Consider the following 20,281-nt stretch of genomic DNA (forward strand, 5'->3'; position numbering starts at 1 on the left):
ATTTTACACTCTAAAATAGAGAAAAAAATATGATGCTCTGTTCTTTTTAGAGGCTTCCAGCAGCTACAGACTATGTTAAAACCACAAAACTGGCCTAAAGTTTGAACGGTTACGTATTAAAATGGAAAGATGCATCTAAACTTTTGACTGGAGAAACAGGTACATCATTGATCATGCATGTAATCACTTGCTGCAGAATTAATTATATTTGATCCACTCTACATCTTTGTAAAGTCATGTACAGCCATCAAGCACTCACAAAAAGACATGACACTCATTTGGCATTGGCTTGCTTATATAAGCTAAAACAAAAAACTGAGAGTTATAACTAAACAGCTGAGCATTTCCTAACCTAATCAGCAAAGCAAATTTATCTTAGTCCGATCTAAGTCCATTATCAGCATAAAGCTAACAGCTGTTCTGTTGTAATGGATATCTTAATTACTCAAATTAAATGTGCTTGGTTGAATGGAAGAGAAACAATATATTAGGTATTAGCATCAAAACTAAGTGAACCAAGATGTAATGGTCTGTTGCACTACATGCACAAATGTGCTTCCCTTTAAGTTGAATTTGCAACAGATACATGCCCCTCTGTAGAATTTAAGCTTTATTTCTATCAGTCCTTACCTTCATCCATGATAGGATTGTTATCTATAGGCCTTAGGGAGGGATCTGCCAGAAGAAAGCCTGGAAATGTCTGGGCATTTCCACCACCAAGCAATGCACCAATTATTGTATCAATCTCCACGTTTATCTGTTTACATGCACACTAGGCATGTGTCATTGCATCTTAGGATGCAGTTAAAGTGAAATGGTATTTGCCCAATCCTTCTCTGGCTCTGCCCATCACCCAGACACTCCTAATCAAGCTCTGTGGTGAATTTTAGTGACAGGAGTATGAGGAACAGCCGACGTCCAACCGGTTATTACACTCAACATCATTCCCTCTGATTGCAATCACATGCCCTGGCTTTGTCTTTCGGGGTTCCAGGCTACAGAGATCTTTGTGATTTGCTGCTTCTTTGCAAACTGAGAGATTCACTGTGTCTGTTTGATTTCCCACTCTAGCTCCAAGGACATCCCATTTTGTTTTCTATGACATCAGATGATTGGGAGGTCTGATAAATCAGATCAGAGCATGCTCACCTTCAAAGATCAGTGTTTTTTCTGACATGATTCTGACATATTGAACATTGACTTCTTTAAAAAATAGGACTGTTAAAAAGAAGGGACATCTATATAAAAACAGATGGGAAATGATAGATTATAATTATATTAAGTGAATATTGAAGATAAATGGACCAAAAATAAAATAAATAAAACAGATGTCTTCGTGACTGGGAGTCACGCATACAAAACTAACAGTGACACATTTATGTTGTGTCGCAGTGATTGAGAGATTATCAGTTCTTCATCAGACAGGAAAGAATACCTCGCCAGGACTTTACTTCATTTTATTTGTATTTGGCATGCCAAGATGGCTTTGTTGGCATTCATTGTGCCATAATCCTGACAGAAATCTGACAATTCATGTGGAAACATTGCTCTGTTGGAAAAGAAAGATTTGTAAAGAGGAGCAGGGACATGGTTAACATCACGCATCAGTTCGGTTCAATCAGGTTCTATCTAGTCTGACTGTTCCACAGTGTCTCTTATCTTTATTGAATCTAATAAATGAAGACTGTCAATACTTTGTAAAACATGGTTTAATGTGAAATTTAATTAAATGAATTTCTCCATTAAATGCCACAAAAGTGGCAATATTAGCTTGTAACAATTTTAGCTGTTGTCTGATTGGTTATTTTTTGTGAAGGTATTCAATGCATTTCGTAGCCTGCTGAGTGGGCTGATTGTGTGGGCTATAGCATTATTTTAATATAGCTATGCAGCAGCACTGAATAATCTATTGTATATTAATTTGCTGTTCTGCATCTCTATCCTTACGGTTTCTAAAGGCCCCCTCTGCAGTCACCCACGTCCCACAGTGTCTGTCACTGTGGCCTACTGATAGGAGTGACTGGCAGGCTATCATGTAGTGATTATAAAGGAATCTGAAGTGAGCACACAAGGAAATATGTTAATGGGGCGGTGGTAGCTCAGTCCACTGGATCTTTGGCTGGGGACTGAAGGGTGGCTGGTTAGGTAGGTAAGTAACTTTATTAATCCCTTAGGGAGGTTCCGCCAGGGATATTGTCATCTCCATTACACTACACACAGCACAGCAAGCACACAAAAAGCATGTGTGGTGCTTTTTACACAAAGGCCCATGTGGACCAAAAAGTACCGAGTGTGAACTGGCAGTGGATAGGTGCTAGTGTGTCTGCGTGTGTCACAGGACTCTACACAGACACACAGACACACACACACACACACACACAGACACACACACACACACACACACACACACACACACACACACACACACACACACACACACACGTGTGTGTGATTAACAAGAACTAACATTAGAGTGGACAAATAACATTTCTGTCTTCTAATATCAGATAAAAGTTGAATTTTTCCAATTGCTACTGTCCGTGCTCCTGCTATATCAACCAATGGCAGCCCTGGGCCTTAAAAAACACAGAGTGACCATATGAGAAAAAGAAATGTACAAACCATGCAAATGAGGTGAAAATGTACCTCACCTCTGCCAGTGTGCTTTTTTTTTCTTAGTACTGAGAAGTCCAATCTCAGGTGTCTTGTGTCAACTCTGCAGGAGCTCTGGCTCCATCTGACAGATCATGAAAAGACTTTCATCAAAGTAGAGTTCAAATGAATCCATTTGAAGGTGACACTTGAAAAGCATTCATCCAAATATGCAAAAAATATGAAAATGAGGTACGCCTTAAAAAAAGAACGATTTCATTACTGAGGCTGTCCTATCATATATGTATTTATGCGGAGTGTCATTTTTAAAAAAAAAGTTAAATTCTGATCAAGATGGGTGACTTTAAATAAATATATTAAAGGCATTAATCAGTTTGTAGACAGTGATATTAAAGTAAGGTTTAATCATGCTGTTTCGAAACAGCTTATCTATGGAGAAGACGCACTTTTATTAAAGCAACTGTCACCTGTCTGTCAGCTAAAATGTTGTCTTCAAGAACTTAATAGTAAGACGCAAAACGTAAAAATCCAGGATCATTTATTGTGTTTCAAATCACCTTATGGTAAAGCAGCTATAATTGACAAATGTCAAAGCATGGTGAATTCTTTTAATTCTGAGAGCTGCTTTCACTGTAGTGCTATATTTCAATTAACTTATCTAACCCAGTGGAAATGGTCCAATAAAAGGGCTGTAACATAAAAATGAATAAAAGTACCATTATCCAAATGTAGATAATTACATTGCCAAAATACTGCTACAGTACACTCTAATTTATTTTAATGGTCTCATTTCAGATTGTGCGTTTCTATTCAACTCCTCTTAAAATGTACTTAATCACCATTTAAGTTGGAACCCCCTTGAGGTGAGGGTGGTGATACAGGAGCAGCTGCAGTCTGGGGTGTAATCAGACCACCAACTGGTAACTCTATTCTTGACACATGGTACTAAAAATCTTTGAGGGTTGGAAAATGCTGACCTTTCAGCACCATCAATTTGTCCTGATGCAAAGTACCAGTTTGGAAGTTGTAGGAACATCTCAACAGGAGGACACAAAGATAAAATGTAACTGTCAGTGATGACAAATTGGGTCAAACAAAACAATACAACTTGATACCGCTTCAGTATTTTCTTTAATTATTATATTACTGTATATCTCACCTACATAAACAGTAAAAAAAAATAGTGGGAAAAACTGCAAAAGTTTTAGTAAGAAATCCTTATAGAGGTAATCGGTTTGATCAGTTCATGCTAAGCTAAGGTGACAGTGGCAAAGCTACTGTAATTTAATAATGCTTATTTGTATTGCATTGGGGCGGCACAGTGGCACGGTGGATAGCTCTGTTGGTGCACAGCAAGGCGGTTCCGGGTGCGGAGTTTGTTTACTGAAGATGAATGAATGTATTGCATTGTTTTAAAATTAGACACTGAACATAATTCAGATTTTGATGTATTATTACTTTTTTTGTTGTACAAAATCAAATTTTAATTATAATTTTTCATGAAGCTGCTACTTACATACTATATTTGTCTCCATTAAAGATAATTCACTCTTGTGAGCTGGAATATCTCCAACATTTATGAGTCCACCCCGCCTGTACAGGAGAGAACCAGCCGACTGGAATGTATTGCTGTTTAATGAAGAGAAGCTGCAGCAGAGGATTAGCCTGGGTCAGAGGGAGGTGGCGACATTCATCAACATCTGATCATACCACCGTTTTCCTGCCTGACAAACACAAGATCAAGGTTGCAGGATTTAACTGACAAGAAGTCTTCGGATCACTATTTGGTTTAATATGTTCAAACATTCTAATTAAATACTGTTGATTTTCCTGGAACATGTGAAAAAATATTTTCAAATGTTCAAACATGCATGCTCCTGTAAAGATGATACAAACCCCATACATTTTCCAACAGATAATATTTGTGTTCACCATTTGTACAATTTTTTCTATATTTTGCTACAATAAATGTATTGCCCTCTTAAAGTATGTCCAAAACATGCCTTGTAAGGTTATATGACCTTCAACTACCATATTTGAATAATTTTATTCTGGAGTACAGATGGATGTGTGCACCATGTGTAAGGAATTCCCTGAAGAGACTCCTGGAGACATCATCTTCACACAAATGATGGACAGATAAATCAAAAACATAATACCTCCAGCCACAGATTGTGCTGATGCACAGATATGAAGAGATGTGGGCTGCACAGTGGGAAGGAGAGGTGGGCTTTAAATGAATGTCTCCAGGCAGTGGACTCGTGTAGACAACACAGTGTGAGGAAATCAGTTTTTTCTTTGTATTAATCAGCAGTAATATTTTATTAATACAACATAAGATATTGGATAATATTACAGGCAGGCATCTGTGTGCCACCTGCACCGGTTAACTGAAACGCCAGAGTAGTTCCCCTTTCTGCCACAATCCCCGATGAACAGCGTAATATTGACACCCCCTGGATTAGATTTCACATGTCATGTCAAAATGACTCACCAAATAACAGACTAAGTGAATAGTTTGCTCTGATGTTGGACTTCATGTGGCTTTCCTTTTGCTGCATCATCTGCAGAGTATTGTCCATCTTTATCCATCAGGTTCAGATTGAAAGATTATTATAGGCTTCCTATAACAAAACTGTCACAACCTACCTGTCATTTGATATTTTTCGAAAGTTTTGACAGGGTTGTCCCCATGTAGACTATTGGTCAAGTTAACTGAGAAACCTAATGGAAATAAGTAATAAACCATAAGGTGGTGTGTCGGACTTTTGATTACCAGGACGCGCATCAGCGCGTGATTCACATAAATGCAGTGGAAGACCTCCGTGGATTAAAGCATGGCTTAGCCTCCACACCCCTGAGGATACAATTCATTCAGCAGAGGTAGAGGTTACATTATAGTATTACAATATTTTATTCATTATTTAGTGAAAGAGTACATGAAGGTAGTTGGTGTGAGAGAAGAGGATTCAAAGGACAGGTTTAGAAGGAGGCAATTGATTCGCTGTGGCAACTCCTGAAGGGAAACACCAAAAGGAAAAGAAGATTACAATATTTTATTTTGTTTATGTGCTTATTTTATTTCCTGTAATTGTTTATGGTAAGTCGTAGGGAATAATATTTTTGCATTTAGAATAGTAATTTAAATGACCTGAAATGATGATTGCAGGTGGAAATGTAATCAGTGACAACAATTTAGCCTACAAACAGCCTCTTGGATCCAGTTGGGGTCATAGGTTGAGGACTACCTGTAATGTCATATTACATACACAGAAATAATCATTTTACTATAATTCTAACTACCTGTAAACACACTACCATAATATGAAGTTTAAATGTAAATTTTCACCCTGGCCTCCCTTAGCAACGTGCTGGATGACATTTTGACAAACTCTCCCCTTTGAAAGCTTCTGTCAATAGCCTCTTGGAAATTTCATTCATCACGATCCAGATTAATCAAGTTAATAAATGGAACCTATTATACTGGTCCCGGCACATTACTAACTTATATTATCTGACAGCTAATTTCAGATGGATGGGCAAAGAGCTGTTGCAAGAATATCAAGCTGCATGGTACATGACAAATGTTTCAGCATCATTGACAGTTCCAATAAATACGATTCACCATCCACCCAAAGTTTTTTCCAACTCTCCAAGTACAGTGGTCATTTGATGTTCAGAATGATCACAATGAGTAAAATAGCATATAGTGGAATGATGTGTTTAGCAGTGGTTGATATGTGGTACGTTTGAAACAGCCTAAAAACGGACTTGTCACATGTTTTTTCACCATGGATTCTATTCTTAATAACTCAGAAATTCTAATGTCCTTAGTCCTTATACTAAGTCTACTTCACAGAAATTGTTTTTGTACTGTACATAGCCATTAACTTCTTCAACCTTTCCAGCTACAGAAACAATGAGAGCCCAGTTAACTGCTGTTATTCACCTCACCCCCTGTACCACCACAATATTCTTCACTTCCACATCTGACACTGTCAGCACCCAGCCACGGAGAAAAACACCTTCAGTATCTTTTCAAATCCTACTTAGTAATCCGTGTACATATATTTGAAGTGTACACTAAAAAAAACAAAAAAAACAACCACTTTCAAACATGCCTGATGGCTCACAGGGAAAGAAGGAGCCCCAAAATGGACTGGCTCACTGTTTGACAAGAAGGTGTGAAATTTACATTAGAAAAGTGTGATGATCTCTTGAGGGACACATGTGGGCGACACGGGCTTATAGTAGGCCAGAGCTCGGCAACAGCATGAGTCATTCATATGAGTGTACATGGAGCCCATGTGGGCTGAAATGAACAGCCTATTATCCAGCATTTAGCCAGTTACCACTTAAAGTTGAAGCAGAAGCAGTTTAGACCAGATTATTAATAAAGTATAAAGCATTCCCTAGTTGTCAATTGAGTTTTAAGGCCTTGCTGTAGGGATGCTGATCTGTATGGATGATTAAAAATTTGCTTTGCCAAGTGCTGACATTTCTGGCTTTCATCATTTCCTCGCGTTTACAACTGCATGATGATGAAGACTGGCTCTAAAATACTGGCAGCACATTTTGTCCCCATGCCAAAAAGCTAATTACAAAAGGCCTCTTAAGTTTTAGGGTTATGATATAAAAATTGATTCTCTTAAGTATTGGGAATCTCTACAATTTATTAACTATTCTCAAATGCCAAGTAATCGTTTGATGTTATTTTAAGTTTTTAGAATGGAAATCGTGGAACTCAACAGAGAGGGCATGGTGTTACACCTGGAAAGAACACAGAGCATATCTTAAACAATTTCCACTCTGTGGGTAACCTTTGGCTTTTATATCTTTATTACTACACAGCACAAAACAAAGATATATTTTGATGTGTGTTCTCAAATACTGTATCTTTGATGATCCACAAACCTCCATTAAAGGGTCAATACAGAGATTTTTAATTGCTTGATTAAATTTCAGTGACTTGTAAATGGCTATTTTATAAAATATATCTGAAAACATCAGTAACAGAAGTTTGTTCTTCATTTTTGTACATTGCATACCGCATTGGCCTAAATATAAGACAACCCTGATTATAAGACAACCCCCTCTTTTTCAAGACTCAAGTTTGAAAAAAGACTTTTTGAACACAAAATTTAATTTTTATACAGAAAATGATTACAGTACATCTGAAACAAATGACTAAAACAATATATTCGAGAGAAAAAGCATGTTATTTTGCCTCATTCAAATCATGCAAAAACTATCACATCTTAATATCTGAACATTTAAGTATGTAAACTAAAATGCAATCACATTAATGGCTTCTGGTTTTTGAAATGTTTTATCACAGTAGATTGGTTTATTTACAACAAAATTGATTAACCATCAAAGTGAAGTTTAACTGTAATTGTAGTCTTGAAACAAATCTGAATAAGGAAAAACTTTAATAAAATAATGCAAACTGGTTTAAACTTCAGAGTAGCTGTGATCTGTTATGTCAGAACATTACTCCTCACAAACATCCTCTGCCTCGCTGCGCTCAGTGTCACTGACCTCACTCCCATCCTCTGGCTCCTCCCATGGCCTGTCATCCTCACTGCCGTCCAGGGCATTTGATATGCAACGTTTTTAAACCCGGGGATGATGCTCTTTGGGGAAACTGCATCCCATGCGTGGAGGATCCACTCAAACGTACCGGAGGCTTCTCAATCTTTCCTGTCGGTGTGAGTGCGTGATCACCAGACAGGAGCCACTCCCATTTCTTTCATAGATGCTCTTTGGATGGCGCCATCTAGCGTTGTCAGTGGGTATAATGTCTAGAACCCGAATGTAAGATGACCCCCACTTTTTCAGTCTTATTTCAATGCAAGAAACACCGTCTTATATTCGGGCCAATACGGTATAGCAGTTGCTGCACTTTGTTTTCACTGCAAATCTACTCTCTGTCCATAATAAACAACATTTTAGGCTCTGTGGCACCTCAAATAACCCACTGGATAAATGCGTTTTTTCTTTTGAAAAACTGGACGAACAATATCTCATTTTGGCTCCACCCTCCGCAGATTGGTTGGCTGCGTCAGTTAGACAGATGTGCTTAAAAAAAAAAAAGTTTCTCTTCCTTTTGTGGTATCTCTGTGATGTTGTTTCTGTCCTTGAAGACACTCTAATGTATCAGTGTATTCCAGCTGCCACAAGGTCATTGCACACCCTTATCCACAATGAAATGCTTGTCAAGTGTATCACCCACACCCACAGCCCCCCCCCCCCTTCTTTCCCACTGGTGGTTCATAAGCAAACAACAATGCTGTGAATGGATGCTCAGTACTCCAGGTTAATGTACTTCATTAGAGGCACTGTTTTTCATGTCTTAATTTAGTGGGCCAGAAAGCCTTGGGACAATTCTTCTGACATTTCAAGAATGCCAGGTCCAACAGAGGAAACTCATTTATGAGAAACCATGAATAGGAGGAGAGAGGGCTACTTACTCTGCTCATTAATGATGGTTGGGTGCCTAAGGAGACAGGGTGCACACAGCTGGAGTGTGTGTCTGCTAGGACACATCTCCCATATTTCCTGCAGAGCTTGATTTTACCTTTTTATATCAACTGTCACGGAGGAAGGGGTATGGACCCAAACGCAGAACACCGAAGACGCCACTTTTGTCCATAGCTTTAATCAAAACTTTAACTACACCGGCAAGATGCAAACAAGACTCAGGCAGAACAAGGCAAAAAAACCAGAATGGACTTACAGGAACCAATCTTCAGAAACACAAACCAGCACCTAGCTCTACTCCCACCTGGCTTAAAATCCTCATCATGATAACACCAATGATGTTCAGGTGTGAAAATCTGTTACTGGTGTGTGGATGAGTATCAGGCGTGGAGCCGTGGCTCCACCCACAAGCCTGGCCCATTTCCCTGCCACACACCAGCACTGCCACGCCCAACTGTGACATAAAGTCCCCCCTCTCTGCAAGTACACAGTGAAAGATTAAGTACAGTAATATAAACATAAAATGTCGTTTAAGTATTACTAGTCAGACTTCTTTCACAGTTGACACTAGATCAGATATGGTGTAAAGATGTGTGGATTTCCACTTGGATTTCTCCAATTATTGAAAGCAGACTTTAAGTAAAGCTCAGAAATGGACATGATTGGTCTTGTGTTTGTGTCAAACACGTCACAGATAATTTCTTATTGCAAAGGAAAAAAAAATTTTTTCTCTTGGAGCTGGGATCAATCAACAAATCCAACCAAAATCTCTAACTTGAAAAACGCACCAGTCAACATTAGCTGACAGCATCACATCAGCCCATTAATGTACAGCTTTTCCCATTTCCATCACAATACAAATGAACCAGAGAGACTGTGACTGTGAATAATGTGCCTAAAAAGCTGTTGTTTCCTTTCAATGAGTGCCACAAGTCAGTGCAAAAAAAAAGGTCAGTTTAATAAACTAACAACTGTGATATATAAAGATCCCAGTATGTAATGGTTTGCTCATGTTGCTTTCCTTCTAAGAGGGAAGAGGGCTCATTATTATTATATATTATCCTACATATGGCAGAGGATCCATCCACTGCCCCTATCAATGAACCTGTACAGGATAAGCAACCACTGTACAGAACATGGAATTAATTTGGTTTTTTTTCCATCAGTATTCCAAAAGACAGAGTGAACGTTAATGTAAATGTGTTAAATACTGTGCTTTATTGAAGTCATATGACACAGAATTCAGGTTGCTGCTGTTAAAAGAAACATGAGGACATGTTTTATGAATGTGTTCCTTCAGGCCTGATAATACATGACCTGGAAAATAAAAGCTTACTGTTCTTTGTCAATGCTGAAATTGTGTTGCCCCACATTTCAGAGTCTAAAGTTCAAAAACATCTAATTTGTTGTGCATTAAATTAGGTTAATCGTTAAAGTAGCTGAAATTAACTAATTATATTCTCCTGTGAAGCAAATTGAGATGATGATGACAAATTTTTACATTATCCCAAAGAACAAATAAAAGGCAAGTAGCTTTTAAATTCAGGATTGTTGCCTTCAAGATGTCACACAGGAAACAAACTTCTGCTATCATGCCACTAGAGGAACAGAATGTCAGACCAAAGACAGAAGGACATCATCTGTTTGTTGCTTTAGTTGCGTTTAAAAATCTAAATTATCTAAATCTAAAATTTAAAAACCTCCTCTTTTGTTTGCTACATCTTGTACTGTGTGTCTGCAAGCTGTAGTTTTATATTAACAGCTACGCTGTTTATATTAACAGCTTGCTGTTCCTTAAACTGGATGCCTTCACTATGATCATTTAGCTTTGGATAGGAATTTGAATGAAGCTTGTACTGGATCAGAGGCCTTCCTTCTGCCTCTCCTCTGCTAATCTGTAAGATTCACTGCTGTTTGTCACCACGATTCAAAAGCTTTTACTATAGCTGTGATGGAGAGGATCTTTATCTCTCTTCAACATTTTCTTCAGGACTTCAACAGCTGATTTTTTTCTTTTGTTGCTAGCATGTTTGCATCTCTTGCTCGATTCCCGTTTGCAGTGTTTGGACTGTGAAATACTTTGAGACCAAGCTTTTCTTTCATTATTTGGCAGAGTGCCGCAAAGTATTTTTATGCCATTTTATTGTTTGCACAGAGGTCAAATATGGATTCTGGTATATTTGTGTGGACTGAATTGGCTCTGTACCATTTCCCTTTGAGTTACTGGGTTCATTGTGCTACAAGCAGCAAAACTCAGTGGAAATAGTACTTCATTTGGTTTGTTAGGATGTTAAGATTTCTGTTGTATCACTTCAAAATGAGGAAACCAATTTCCTTCCAAGAATTATACAGGCTTTTGTGAAAACTCTTATGGCTGGCAATCATCCTGCATGCGCATCATTTCATGAATGCATACCTGGTTTATGTGACAGCTTTCCTCACCTTGAAATTACAGATCTGCTGTTGAGCTCTTGTTCTACCGCTGCTCAAGTCTGTAAAACTCTTTGCCAACCATAAGCTATATATCATGCCAAATGAGGACATTCTCTGCTACATGCCATAATTCCTGCCCATGCTTTGAACTCCTACATTTTAAATTTGTACAACTGCTGCATCGCTGACAGGACTTACTATTGCACAGAAGGGTCAGTGCAAGGTGTAGATTTCTACATCCTATTTTACTGGATGAATCATTTTCTACAATGTCAGAGGTGTTAAGTAGTGGTTATATAGCTAGCTGCTCGCGCTTCATGCCGACACATAGTCTATCACTGTGGATTCTGCTTAATAGTTGGCAACCAGCTCTGTATTTGATCTGGTTAGAAGAGGTTAGTTTATCATCATTATTCCTCAGTGTCTGCTTTTCTGAACTTAGTGAATGTTGGCTGAGGTCCAAAATACACTTCACGATACTCTGTTTTCACATCATAAATCTGTTCCATGTTACTTGGGTGACCCAGATTAATTCCGATGTTACACGATACATTGCTCCTAGAGTAGGAGGTGAATGATCACAGGACTCTGTCACATTTTTGTACAGTTATTTTGTCATAGAAAGTTTCTCACAAGCGTTTTTTTTCCGTTAAGATTTTTTTGTCTTTGCATTTTTTTATTTCCATGAATGCAAGTTGAATTTGTGCTCATTCTGAGTGGGATTTGTGTTAGCCAACTGGGCATAACTGATTTCATACTTTTAGAATTTCTTTTTTGTGAGGATTGAACTTTTTCTCATGTGTAGTGAACAAGAATTGTAGGAACCTATTCAATAGGGGAAACACACCTTATGCAGGGACGTGAGCTTCACCTGCTTGTTTTTTATGTTGACTGGGCATGGTGTACACTTTTTGCATACTTATACACCAAACTTTTCATTATCTGTTTTTTGTCTTAAAGTAAAAACTCTTCCATTTAATCTTTTTAATGATACCTTTCTGACACTACATGTGGATGGGTGTGTGTTTACATCCTCTGACCTCAAGAGCTGAGAGAACTTAAGCAGCACTTACGACTGTCTCTACTTCTACTTAACAGCACTTTAATCACATTAGGATGCACTAAATGCAGAAAAAATAGATTTCATTGACATTGGTATTTGGATGTTTCAACTGCTGTTACACAAGAATGCTTTTTATTGTGAAGGACACAACATTTTCATACACACATTCTTAAATAGTTTGTCTTAATAGTTCTTAGACATGATGTTCAACGGTAAGGCTATCTAGAAATTCTGATATTCTAAATCATGTTACTGATAGCAGACAGTATCTTGACATACAGATTAGTCTATTGAACCATCAGGCTCATTCAATAAATACTGTTAAGAACCAAATACCTTCTAAAGTGCTCATAAAGATTTTCACCCTCTCATTATCAAGTTTACTGAGACAATGTAGCTGCAAGAGGACACAAGCCAGTGTCTTATTCTACCGGTCCCAAGCCTGGATAAATACAGAGGGTTGTGTCAGGAACGGCATCTGACATAAAACTTTTTCCAAATCAAACATGTGAATCAAATCTATGACTTCCATACCAGATCGGTCGAGGCCCGGGTTAACAATGTCCGCCACCGGTGCTGTTCACCTACAGGGTGCCGGTGGAAATTGGACTACTGTTGGTCAAAGAAGGAGAGGAGGAAAGTGTGTTTGTAGGAAGAGAGAGAAGAGGAAAGCCAAGAGTATAGGACTGAGAGAGTAATGTTGGAACTATGACAGGAAAAGATAGAGAGTTGGTCGACATAATGCAAATGAGGAAGGTAGACATACTGTGTGTCCAGGGGACCAGGTGAAAAGGTAGCACGGTTAAAAGTTCAGGAGCAGGGTTCAAGTTGTTCTATCATGGTTTAGATAGGAAGAAAAATGGAGTAGCAGTTATCTTGAAGAACGAGTTTGTTCGGAATGTCCTGGAGGTAAAAAGAGCATCAGACAGAGTGATGAGCCTGACACTAAAAATCGAAGGAGTGATGGTCAATGTTGCTAGTGGATATGCTCCACAGAAATTCTGGTTGGACTTTGATGAAGTGATGCAGAGCATATCTAAAAGTGAGAGAGTTGTCATTGGTGCAGACTTCAATGGACATGTTGGTGCAGGAAACAGAGGTGATGAGGAGGTGATGGGCAGGTTTGGTATCCAGGAGAGGAACGCAGAAGGACAGATGGTGGTTGACTTTGCAAAAAGGATAGAAATGGCTATAGTGAATACTGTCTTCCATGAGAGGCAGGACCATAGGGTGACCTATAAGAGTAGCGGTATGAGTACACAGGTAGACTACATCTTGTGTAGACAATGTAATCTGAAGGAGATTAGTGACTGCAAAGTAGTGGTAGGCGAGAGTGTGGCCAAACTGCATAGGATGGTGGTGTGTAGGATGACTCTGGTGATGAGGAAGATGAAGAAGAAGAAGAAGAATCATACTTTATTTGTTTGTCCCTAAATGGGAAATTCTATTTTCACTCACCAAATACAGAGTAAGACATGCACATATATGTTGAATACAGGTCCCTGAACAAACACACAACACACTAGGGACCTGTAGGCATGCAATTAGTATATACTGTATATGCGGGTCGCAGAGTGAAGGGTCCGGATGACTGGACAATCACAGCTAATGTGATCAGGAAGTACTTGGTATGTCATTTGGAAGGAAAGTAGATGAGAAGACTTGATGGTGGAATGAGGAGGAACAGGAGTGTATACAGAGAAAGAGGTTAGCTAAGAAGAAGTGGGACACTGAGAGGACTGAGGAGAGTAGACAGGAGTACAGGGAGATGCAGCATAAGGTGAAGGTAGAGGTAGCAAAGGCCAAACAAGGTGCTTATGATGACTTGTATGCTAGGTTGGACAGTAAAGAGGGAGACTGGTTAATACAGGTTGGCAAGACAGAGAGACAGGGATGGGAAGGACTGGCAGGAGGTTAGAGTGATTAAGGATAGGGATGGAAGTCTATTGACAGGTGCCAGTAGTGTGATGGGAAGATGGAAAGAGTATTTTGAAGAGTTGATGAATGAGGACAATGAGAGAGAACAAAGACTAGAATTGTCCGCACTAACCTACGGACAATTTGAGGCTAGCCAAGTAAGCTGAAGCGCATGTTTTTGGAGGTGGGGGGAAGCCGGAGAACCCGGAGAGAACCCACGCAGACACCTGGAGAACATGTACACTGCGCACAGAGCGGGACGTGAACCCGGAACCGCCTCGCTGTGCGGCGACAGCGCTACCCACTGTGCCACCGTGCCGCCCATTTTCATATTTTTTTTAAAATTAATTAGTCTACGGAACTTAGTCACTGTACATTTTAATTTCCATGTCTTCAAAGCCATCTATCATCTTGCTGGTATGTCAGAGAAATGAAATCTGTCAATGTTCAGCTCACTCTGAGTTTTCACCTATTTTATATTTTAGCAACTGAGGCACTGGCAGATCACAAATTCATATTTTAGACCCATAAATAATTCTATTTGTTTCTTCTGCTTGTGAGGAGCTGGTGTTACCTGCTTTGCAAGTTCTGCAAGTCTCTGTCATACATTCTGAGAATATGTGCAACACCTCAGACTGCATCTCCAGTTTAGAGGGCAAAGTCAACAAAGAAAAAACAAATGCCTAATTCTGTTGTAAAATAATAGTACATACTGTATATCACCCTGAGGACATTTTCTGTTGTTTATTTTTCTTCATGTTCCATAATACGCCCATTATGGTAGTTCATCAGTACCAACAGCAACTTAAATGGTGCAAAAAGCCACCTCCATAATGGTATAATAATATTTTCCTTGCTGTTCCTGAATTAATTAGAGGAGGTAATGCATTATTGAGGAATGCAGGATGAGGTTACGTCAAGGGCTTTGTTTTAAATTCTGTTCACCAGTTAGACCTTAGTTTCTCCTGCATTATTTTTAAGCTATTAATGTGGGAAATGTCAGAATTATTTTGGCATACCTAATGGGGCTGTTTATTCACACATGTTGCAGCATTCCAATTTCTGTAACTTATCCTTTAGCTAGATGCTAAATGCTGTACATAATCTTCTTTTCTGATGAGAGCAGAAACAAGGTAAAACAGCATGCCCAAGACTCAAATATAGGAACCAAAGATAGCTTGATAGTGAAAATGTTCAACTCTAAATGTTGCAAATAATAATTGCTGCCTTGGTAACTGAAATGTTTACTGGCAAAACTTTGCATGTCTCCCTATAGACATTGAGGATAGGGGAGGCTGGGAGCACCTGTGACGATTAAGGCGAGCTCCATGCTGGGGTGCCGACCCTGGAGTTCATCTGAAGATTCCACTACTCATGCCTGCTCAGGCTGAACAGGTCCAACCAGATGGAGCAGAGATCCACTCTGAGTGGACACTGGTGTGTGTGATGTTGTATATTAAGTTCTGCTTAGTCATGCTTAAAATATCTGGAGGATAGCAGCCACTGTCAACTTAACCTCCACAATCTTTCTGCAGTCAGCTACGTTCACTGACTAGTCAATTGGTCCGCCAGCCATGATGACCATGATGATAATCAGTTCCACTGAGGCATCACCGAATATTTAGCCTTCATCTTGTCCCTGTTTGACAGGAGCAAGACTGAACACACAACCAAAGAGAAGATGATGGAGTACGGTGCCAAGTCCCTTTGATGGTTGGATGGAATGTTCAGCTCATCAGTGGAGTGGAAAATAATTTATGCTGGTTGTCTGCATAGCTACAGTAGCTAGTGCTACTATGAAGTTAGAAAGACAGGAAAGTTCTTTGTATGACTCTTGCGGTAAAAGGGGAAAAGGAACTTAAGATTTTAGTTTCATTATCAATCATTTTGGGCAGTAGCTTGGTGCAGGCAGTAGCAGGCGTTTTGGCCAGGCAACCAACATTTACTGCCAGTGGTACATTACTTTAGTACAAGGGAGACTGTCCAAACATCGCAAGTGTATATTTGTATTTACTTTTTTATATTTACTTATTATTGGGCTAAGCAAAAAGCAAATCACATTTTACAGGCTTGTATGGAATGTATGAAAGGAAATAAAACAGCATACAAAATATAAAATTGCATTGCATGGCATTTTCAAAAAATAAACAATAATAAATTTTTTTTAAAATAAATAAATAAATAAATAAATAATATAAAAAAATCACTTCACAAGAATAAACAAATAATGCTTAAGTTGCCTGAAATAAGACATAATTGTTTTTTCAGATTTCTCTTTTTCCAAAGAAGAACATTTTTAAAAGAAGATTCATCATGTTTGGGTAGCACAAACATGGGACAGTGAGTATTGCTGTCTCCTTGTAGCAAGAAGGTTTTAGCTTTGATTCATTTCTGTGTTGTTCTCCCCGTGGGTTCTCTGTGGTTCTCCAGCTTCCGCGTACATTCTAAAACATGCAGCTTAGGTGAATTGATCAATCCAAATTGTTCGTTGTGTAAGCATAAGTAGTTGTTAATTTCTAGCCAGCTGGGATATGCTGCTTCATTTAAGAAAATGTTACTGTAGACTTCACAAGAATGTTAGTGCTATAAACATGTTGGCATCACTCATATTTCATCCTAAAATATGTCATGGAAAAAGGAAGAAAGGGTCTCCTGTTTGAGCTTTGATTTCATTCAACTAAAGGTCCTGCATGTGCAGAATTGTTGGCCTATGTATCTGAGAGATGAAAGAGAATATAGCTTTGTAATGTATCTGAAGCAGATTATACAATGCACTGGAAAGTAGTGTCTTTTGAATAAAGAAGGTTAGTCTGGAAGAGAGCAGATGATATCTTGTTTATCATTCTTACAATCAAACAGCTTTCCATAGCTATGAGGAGGGATCAAAGTGATGTCATTCCCACCAACGCATGAAAAAGGATCACTCATTTACACATGGTGTAGTTGATAGCACAGACTCCAAAACAGCGAGTTAAGCTTTAAAGCTAGATCTAAATGTCAAGCATTGTATAATTGACCTCTCTTTTATTCTGCACTAATTGGAGTTCAGAAAGGCGTCTGCGCGGCAACAGCAGGTGTGTAAGACAAAACAACCAAAAGCTCAAAGCTCCTTTTAGAATAACACCTATTTTTTGCTAATTACAGTGGATGTGCAACCTTCAGAAAAAAGCATATGTACTGTGCAGACAATGAGATGAGATGCTCCACCAGAAAAGACAGTACACTGACAGTAAATACTGTGTTACCAACAATGTACAGTATATGTTTAGTACAGGGAGGAAAATACTTTGTCTTTAAGTTCAAGTTAAATTTTGAATTAAATACTGTAAATCACATTAAAAATGCATTGTTAACTATAACTATGTTTAATAAGTTAAATTAAACACAGTTTATGTCATGCTAAAGAAAGTCCATGATTTTTTTTCCTGAATCCTTCACATGGTGTTACATATAAATATAGACTTAAAGCTCCGTTTACTTGGACTGTAATATGGTATAACATCTGATCTATGGCCAGTTTCACTGTTACTTTGAGAGAAATTAGATATTTAAAACCAAGCTTCTTGAGCTTTTGCCTCGTAAGCCACTGCTGTTCATGTTAACAAGGAAGATCAGATGACTGCTGAACTATTATATCTCAGGCAACAGACACAACAGAGGTTCTAATTGATTCTGAATGATTTGAAAAAGATTAAAATACCTCTGTAGTCCTTTTAAATCAGAGCTTTGTTCATTATGCAGTAAGTTGATAATTGAGGGTGACATTGTATGATCTCTGAAAGGTGTTGTGGGAAATAAGCAATCAACGTGAAGAAGAAATTAAAAATTAATTGGTTCCTATAAGCTGTGCCAAAACTCCACCGCCACAGTTCGCTCTATTGATATTCAAGGTGATTATAATATGGCTAATAGAGTGTTAATGTGAATGCTAATCACACAAACCTCTTGACATGAACCATATTTGTGAACCATACATCTATCTGTTGTTCCCTCTGCCGTGTCTCTATGGTGCATGCTGATATTTAGAGAGCTGTCCTTCGTGCTGAAATTCTGTTGGCCTTCCTGAGCTGGCTCTTATACAAGTATTTTAATTCACCACACATAACATCATTATGGGAAATTGCCATTAGTAATGCTTAGGTAAAGAGAGCATTATATTTTTTTCAAGTATTGAGACGACCCAACGTCCTCTATTTTGTGGGCAGAGAACATTTGGAAAAAAATGTGTTAAATGGCAATGTTTTTTATGTTATCTTCCCCTTGATATGAACTCACTGTTTGCACTTGGTATGCTTTACTGAAAGTTTGTGAATGCGCAGAATGGTGCCAAAGTCACATACTGCTGCAGTTTTCCCACCTGGAGCTCAAATGATCAGATGAATAATCTGTTTGCACTTGTTCCAGCTTCTTCATGTGAGGATTTATAGCTTTCACTGTTTCTCATATTAAACTCATTACTTTGGGGGTTTTGTATATTTTTTCTAAAATTTAATTTCATTTTGCCAAAGCTTAAGATATCCTACTGTCCTTGATACATGTTAATATATTTAAATTTACATTTTAGTAGACACAAATTAGGACCGAAGACAGACGATCATCATTTTGTTATGTAATGTCAAATGTTTGATATCGCTATTTAACAACATCAGAGATGGTTGTCAGCATTAGACTTCACAGGAAAAGAGGCTATGTCCCATTAACCATATAATGAAAATAAAAGTATGGGTATTTAAACATTTATAAATAAATGCCTGACAGAAAGCACTGAGCCTGTGTTGAGACAGATCACAAAGAGCAGAAAATCTATTATGCCTATAAATGAAGTTCATCTTAGCCCTTTTGTAGCAGTGTCAAAACCATCATTCCTCATAAGTAACACAAAAATAAAATTCAGCTGCAGTATTCGCTGATACAGAAGGAGTGTTTCTCATTTTGGTGATTGAACCTTAAAAGATTTGTAAGTCTCAACTGATACTTTACATCTTCATCTTCTTTGTATTTGTTACCCCTAGTGAGGCATTTTATTCTATTAGAATATTTTCCGGCCAAGTTTCATTGCAGTAATGACCATCCATTTATCCATGCATCTTCAACTGCTTCATTTCAGTAATGACCGACCATCCATCCATCCATCCATCCATCCATCCATCCATCCATCCATCCATGCATCCATCCATCCATCCATCCATCCATCCATCCATCCATCCATCACCGCTTATCTGGGGCTGGGTTGCAGAGGCAACGGTCTCAGGAGGGATGCCCATACTTCCCTCTCCCAGACACTTCTTCCAGCTCCTCTGGGGGAATCCAAGGGCGTTCCCAGGCCAGCCGAGAGACATAGTCCCTCCAGCATGTCCTAGGTCTTCCCCGCGGTCTCCTCTTGGTAGGATATGCCTGGAACACCCCCCCAGGGAGGCATCCAGGAGGCATCCGGAAGAGATGCCCGAGTCACTGCAGCTGGCTCTGCTCGGGGTGGAGGAGCCATGGCTCTAGTCCGAGCCCCTCCCTGGTGACTGAGCTCCTCAGCCTATGTCTAAGGGTGCACTCAGCCACTCTACGGGGAAAACTTATTTCAGCCACTTGTATCCGGCATCGTGTCTTTTCGGTCACGACCCAAAGCTCATGACCATAGGTGAGAGTATGAACATGGTTTGACTGGTAAATCAAGAGCTTTGTCTTGCGACTTCTTCATCACGACAGCCCTATACAGCGACTGCATGACTGCAGAAGCTGCACCGATCCGTCTGTTCATCTCACGTTCCATCCTTCCCT

The sequence above is a fragment of the Antennarius striatus genome, chromosome 6, assembly GCF_040054535.1.
Source record: "Antennarius striatus isolate MH-2024 chromosome 6, ASM4005453v1, whole genome shotgun sequence".
NCBI classification, from domain to species: Eukaryota; Metazoa; Chordata; class Actinopteri; order Lophiiformes; family Antennariidae; genus Antennarius; species Antennarius striatus.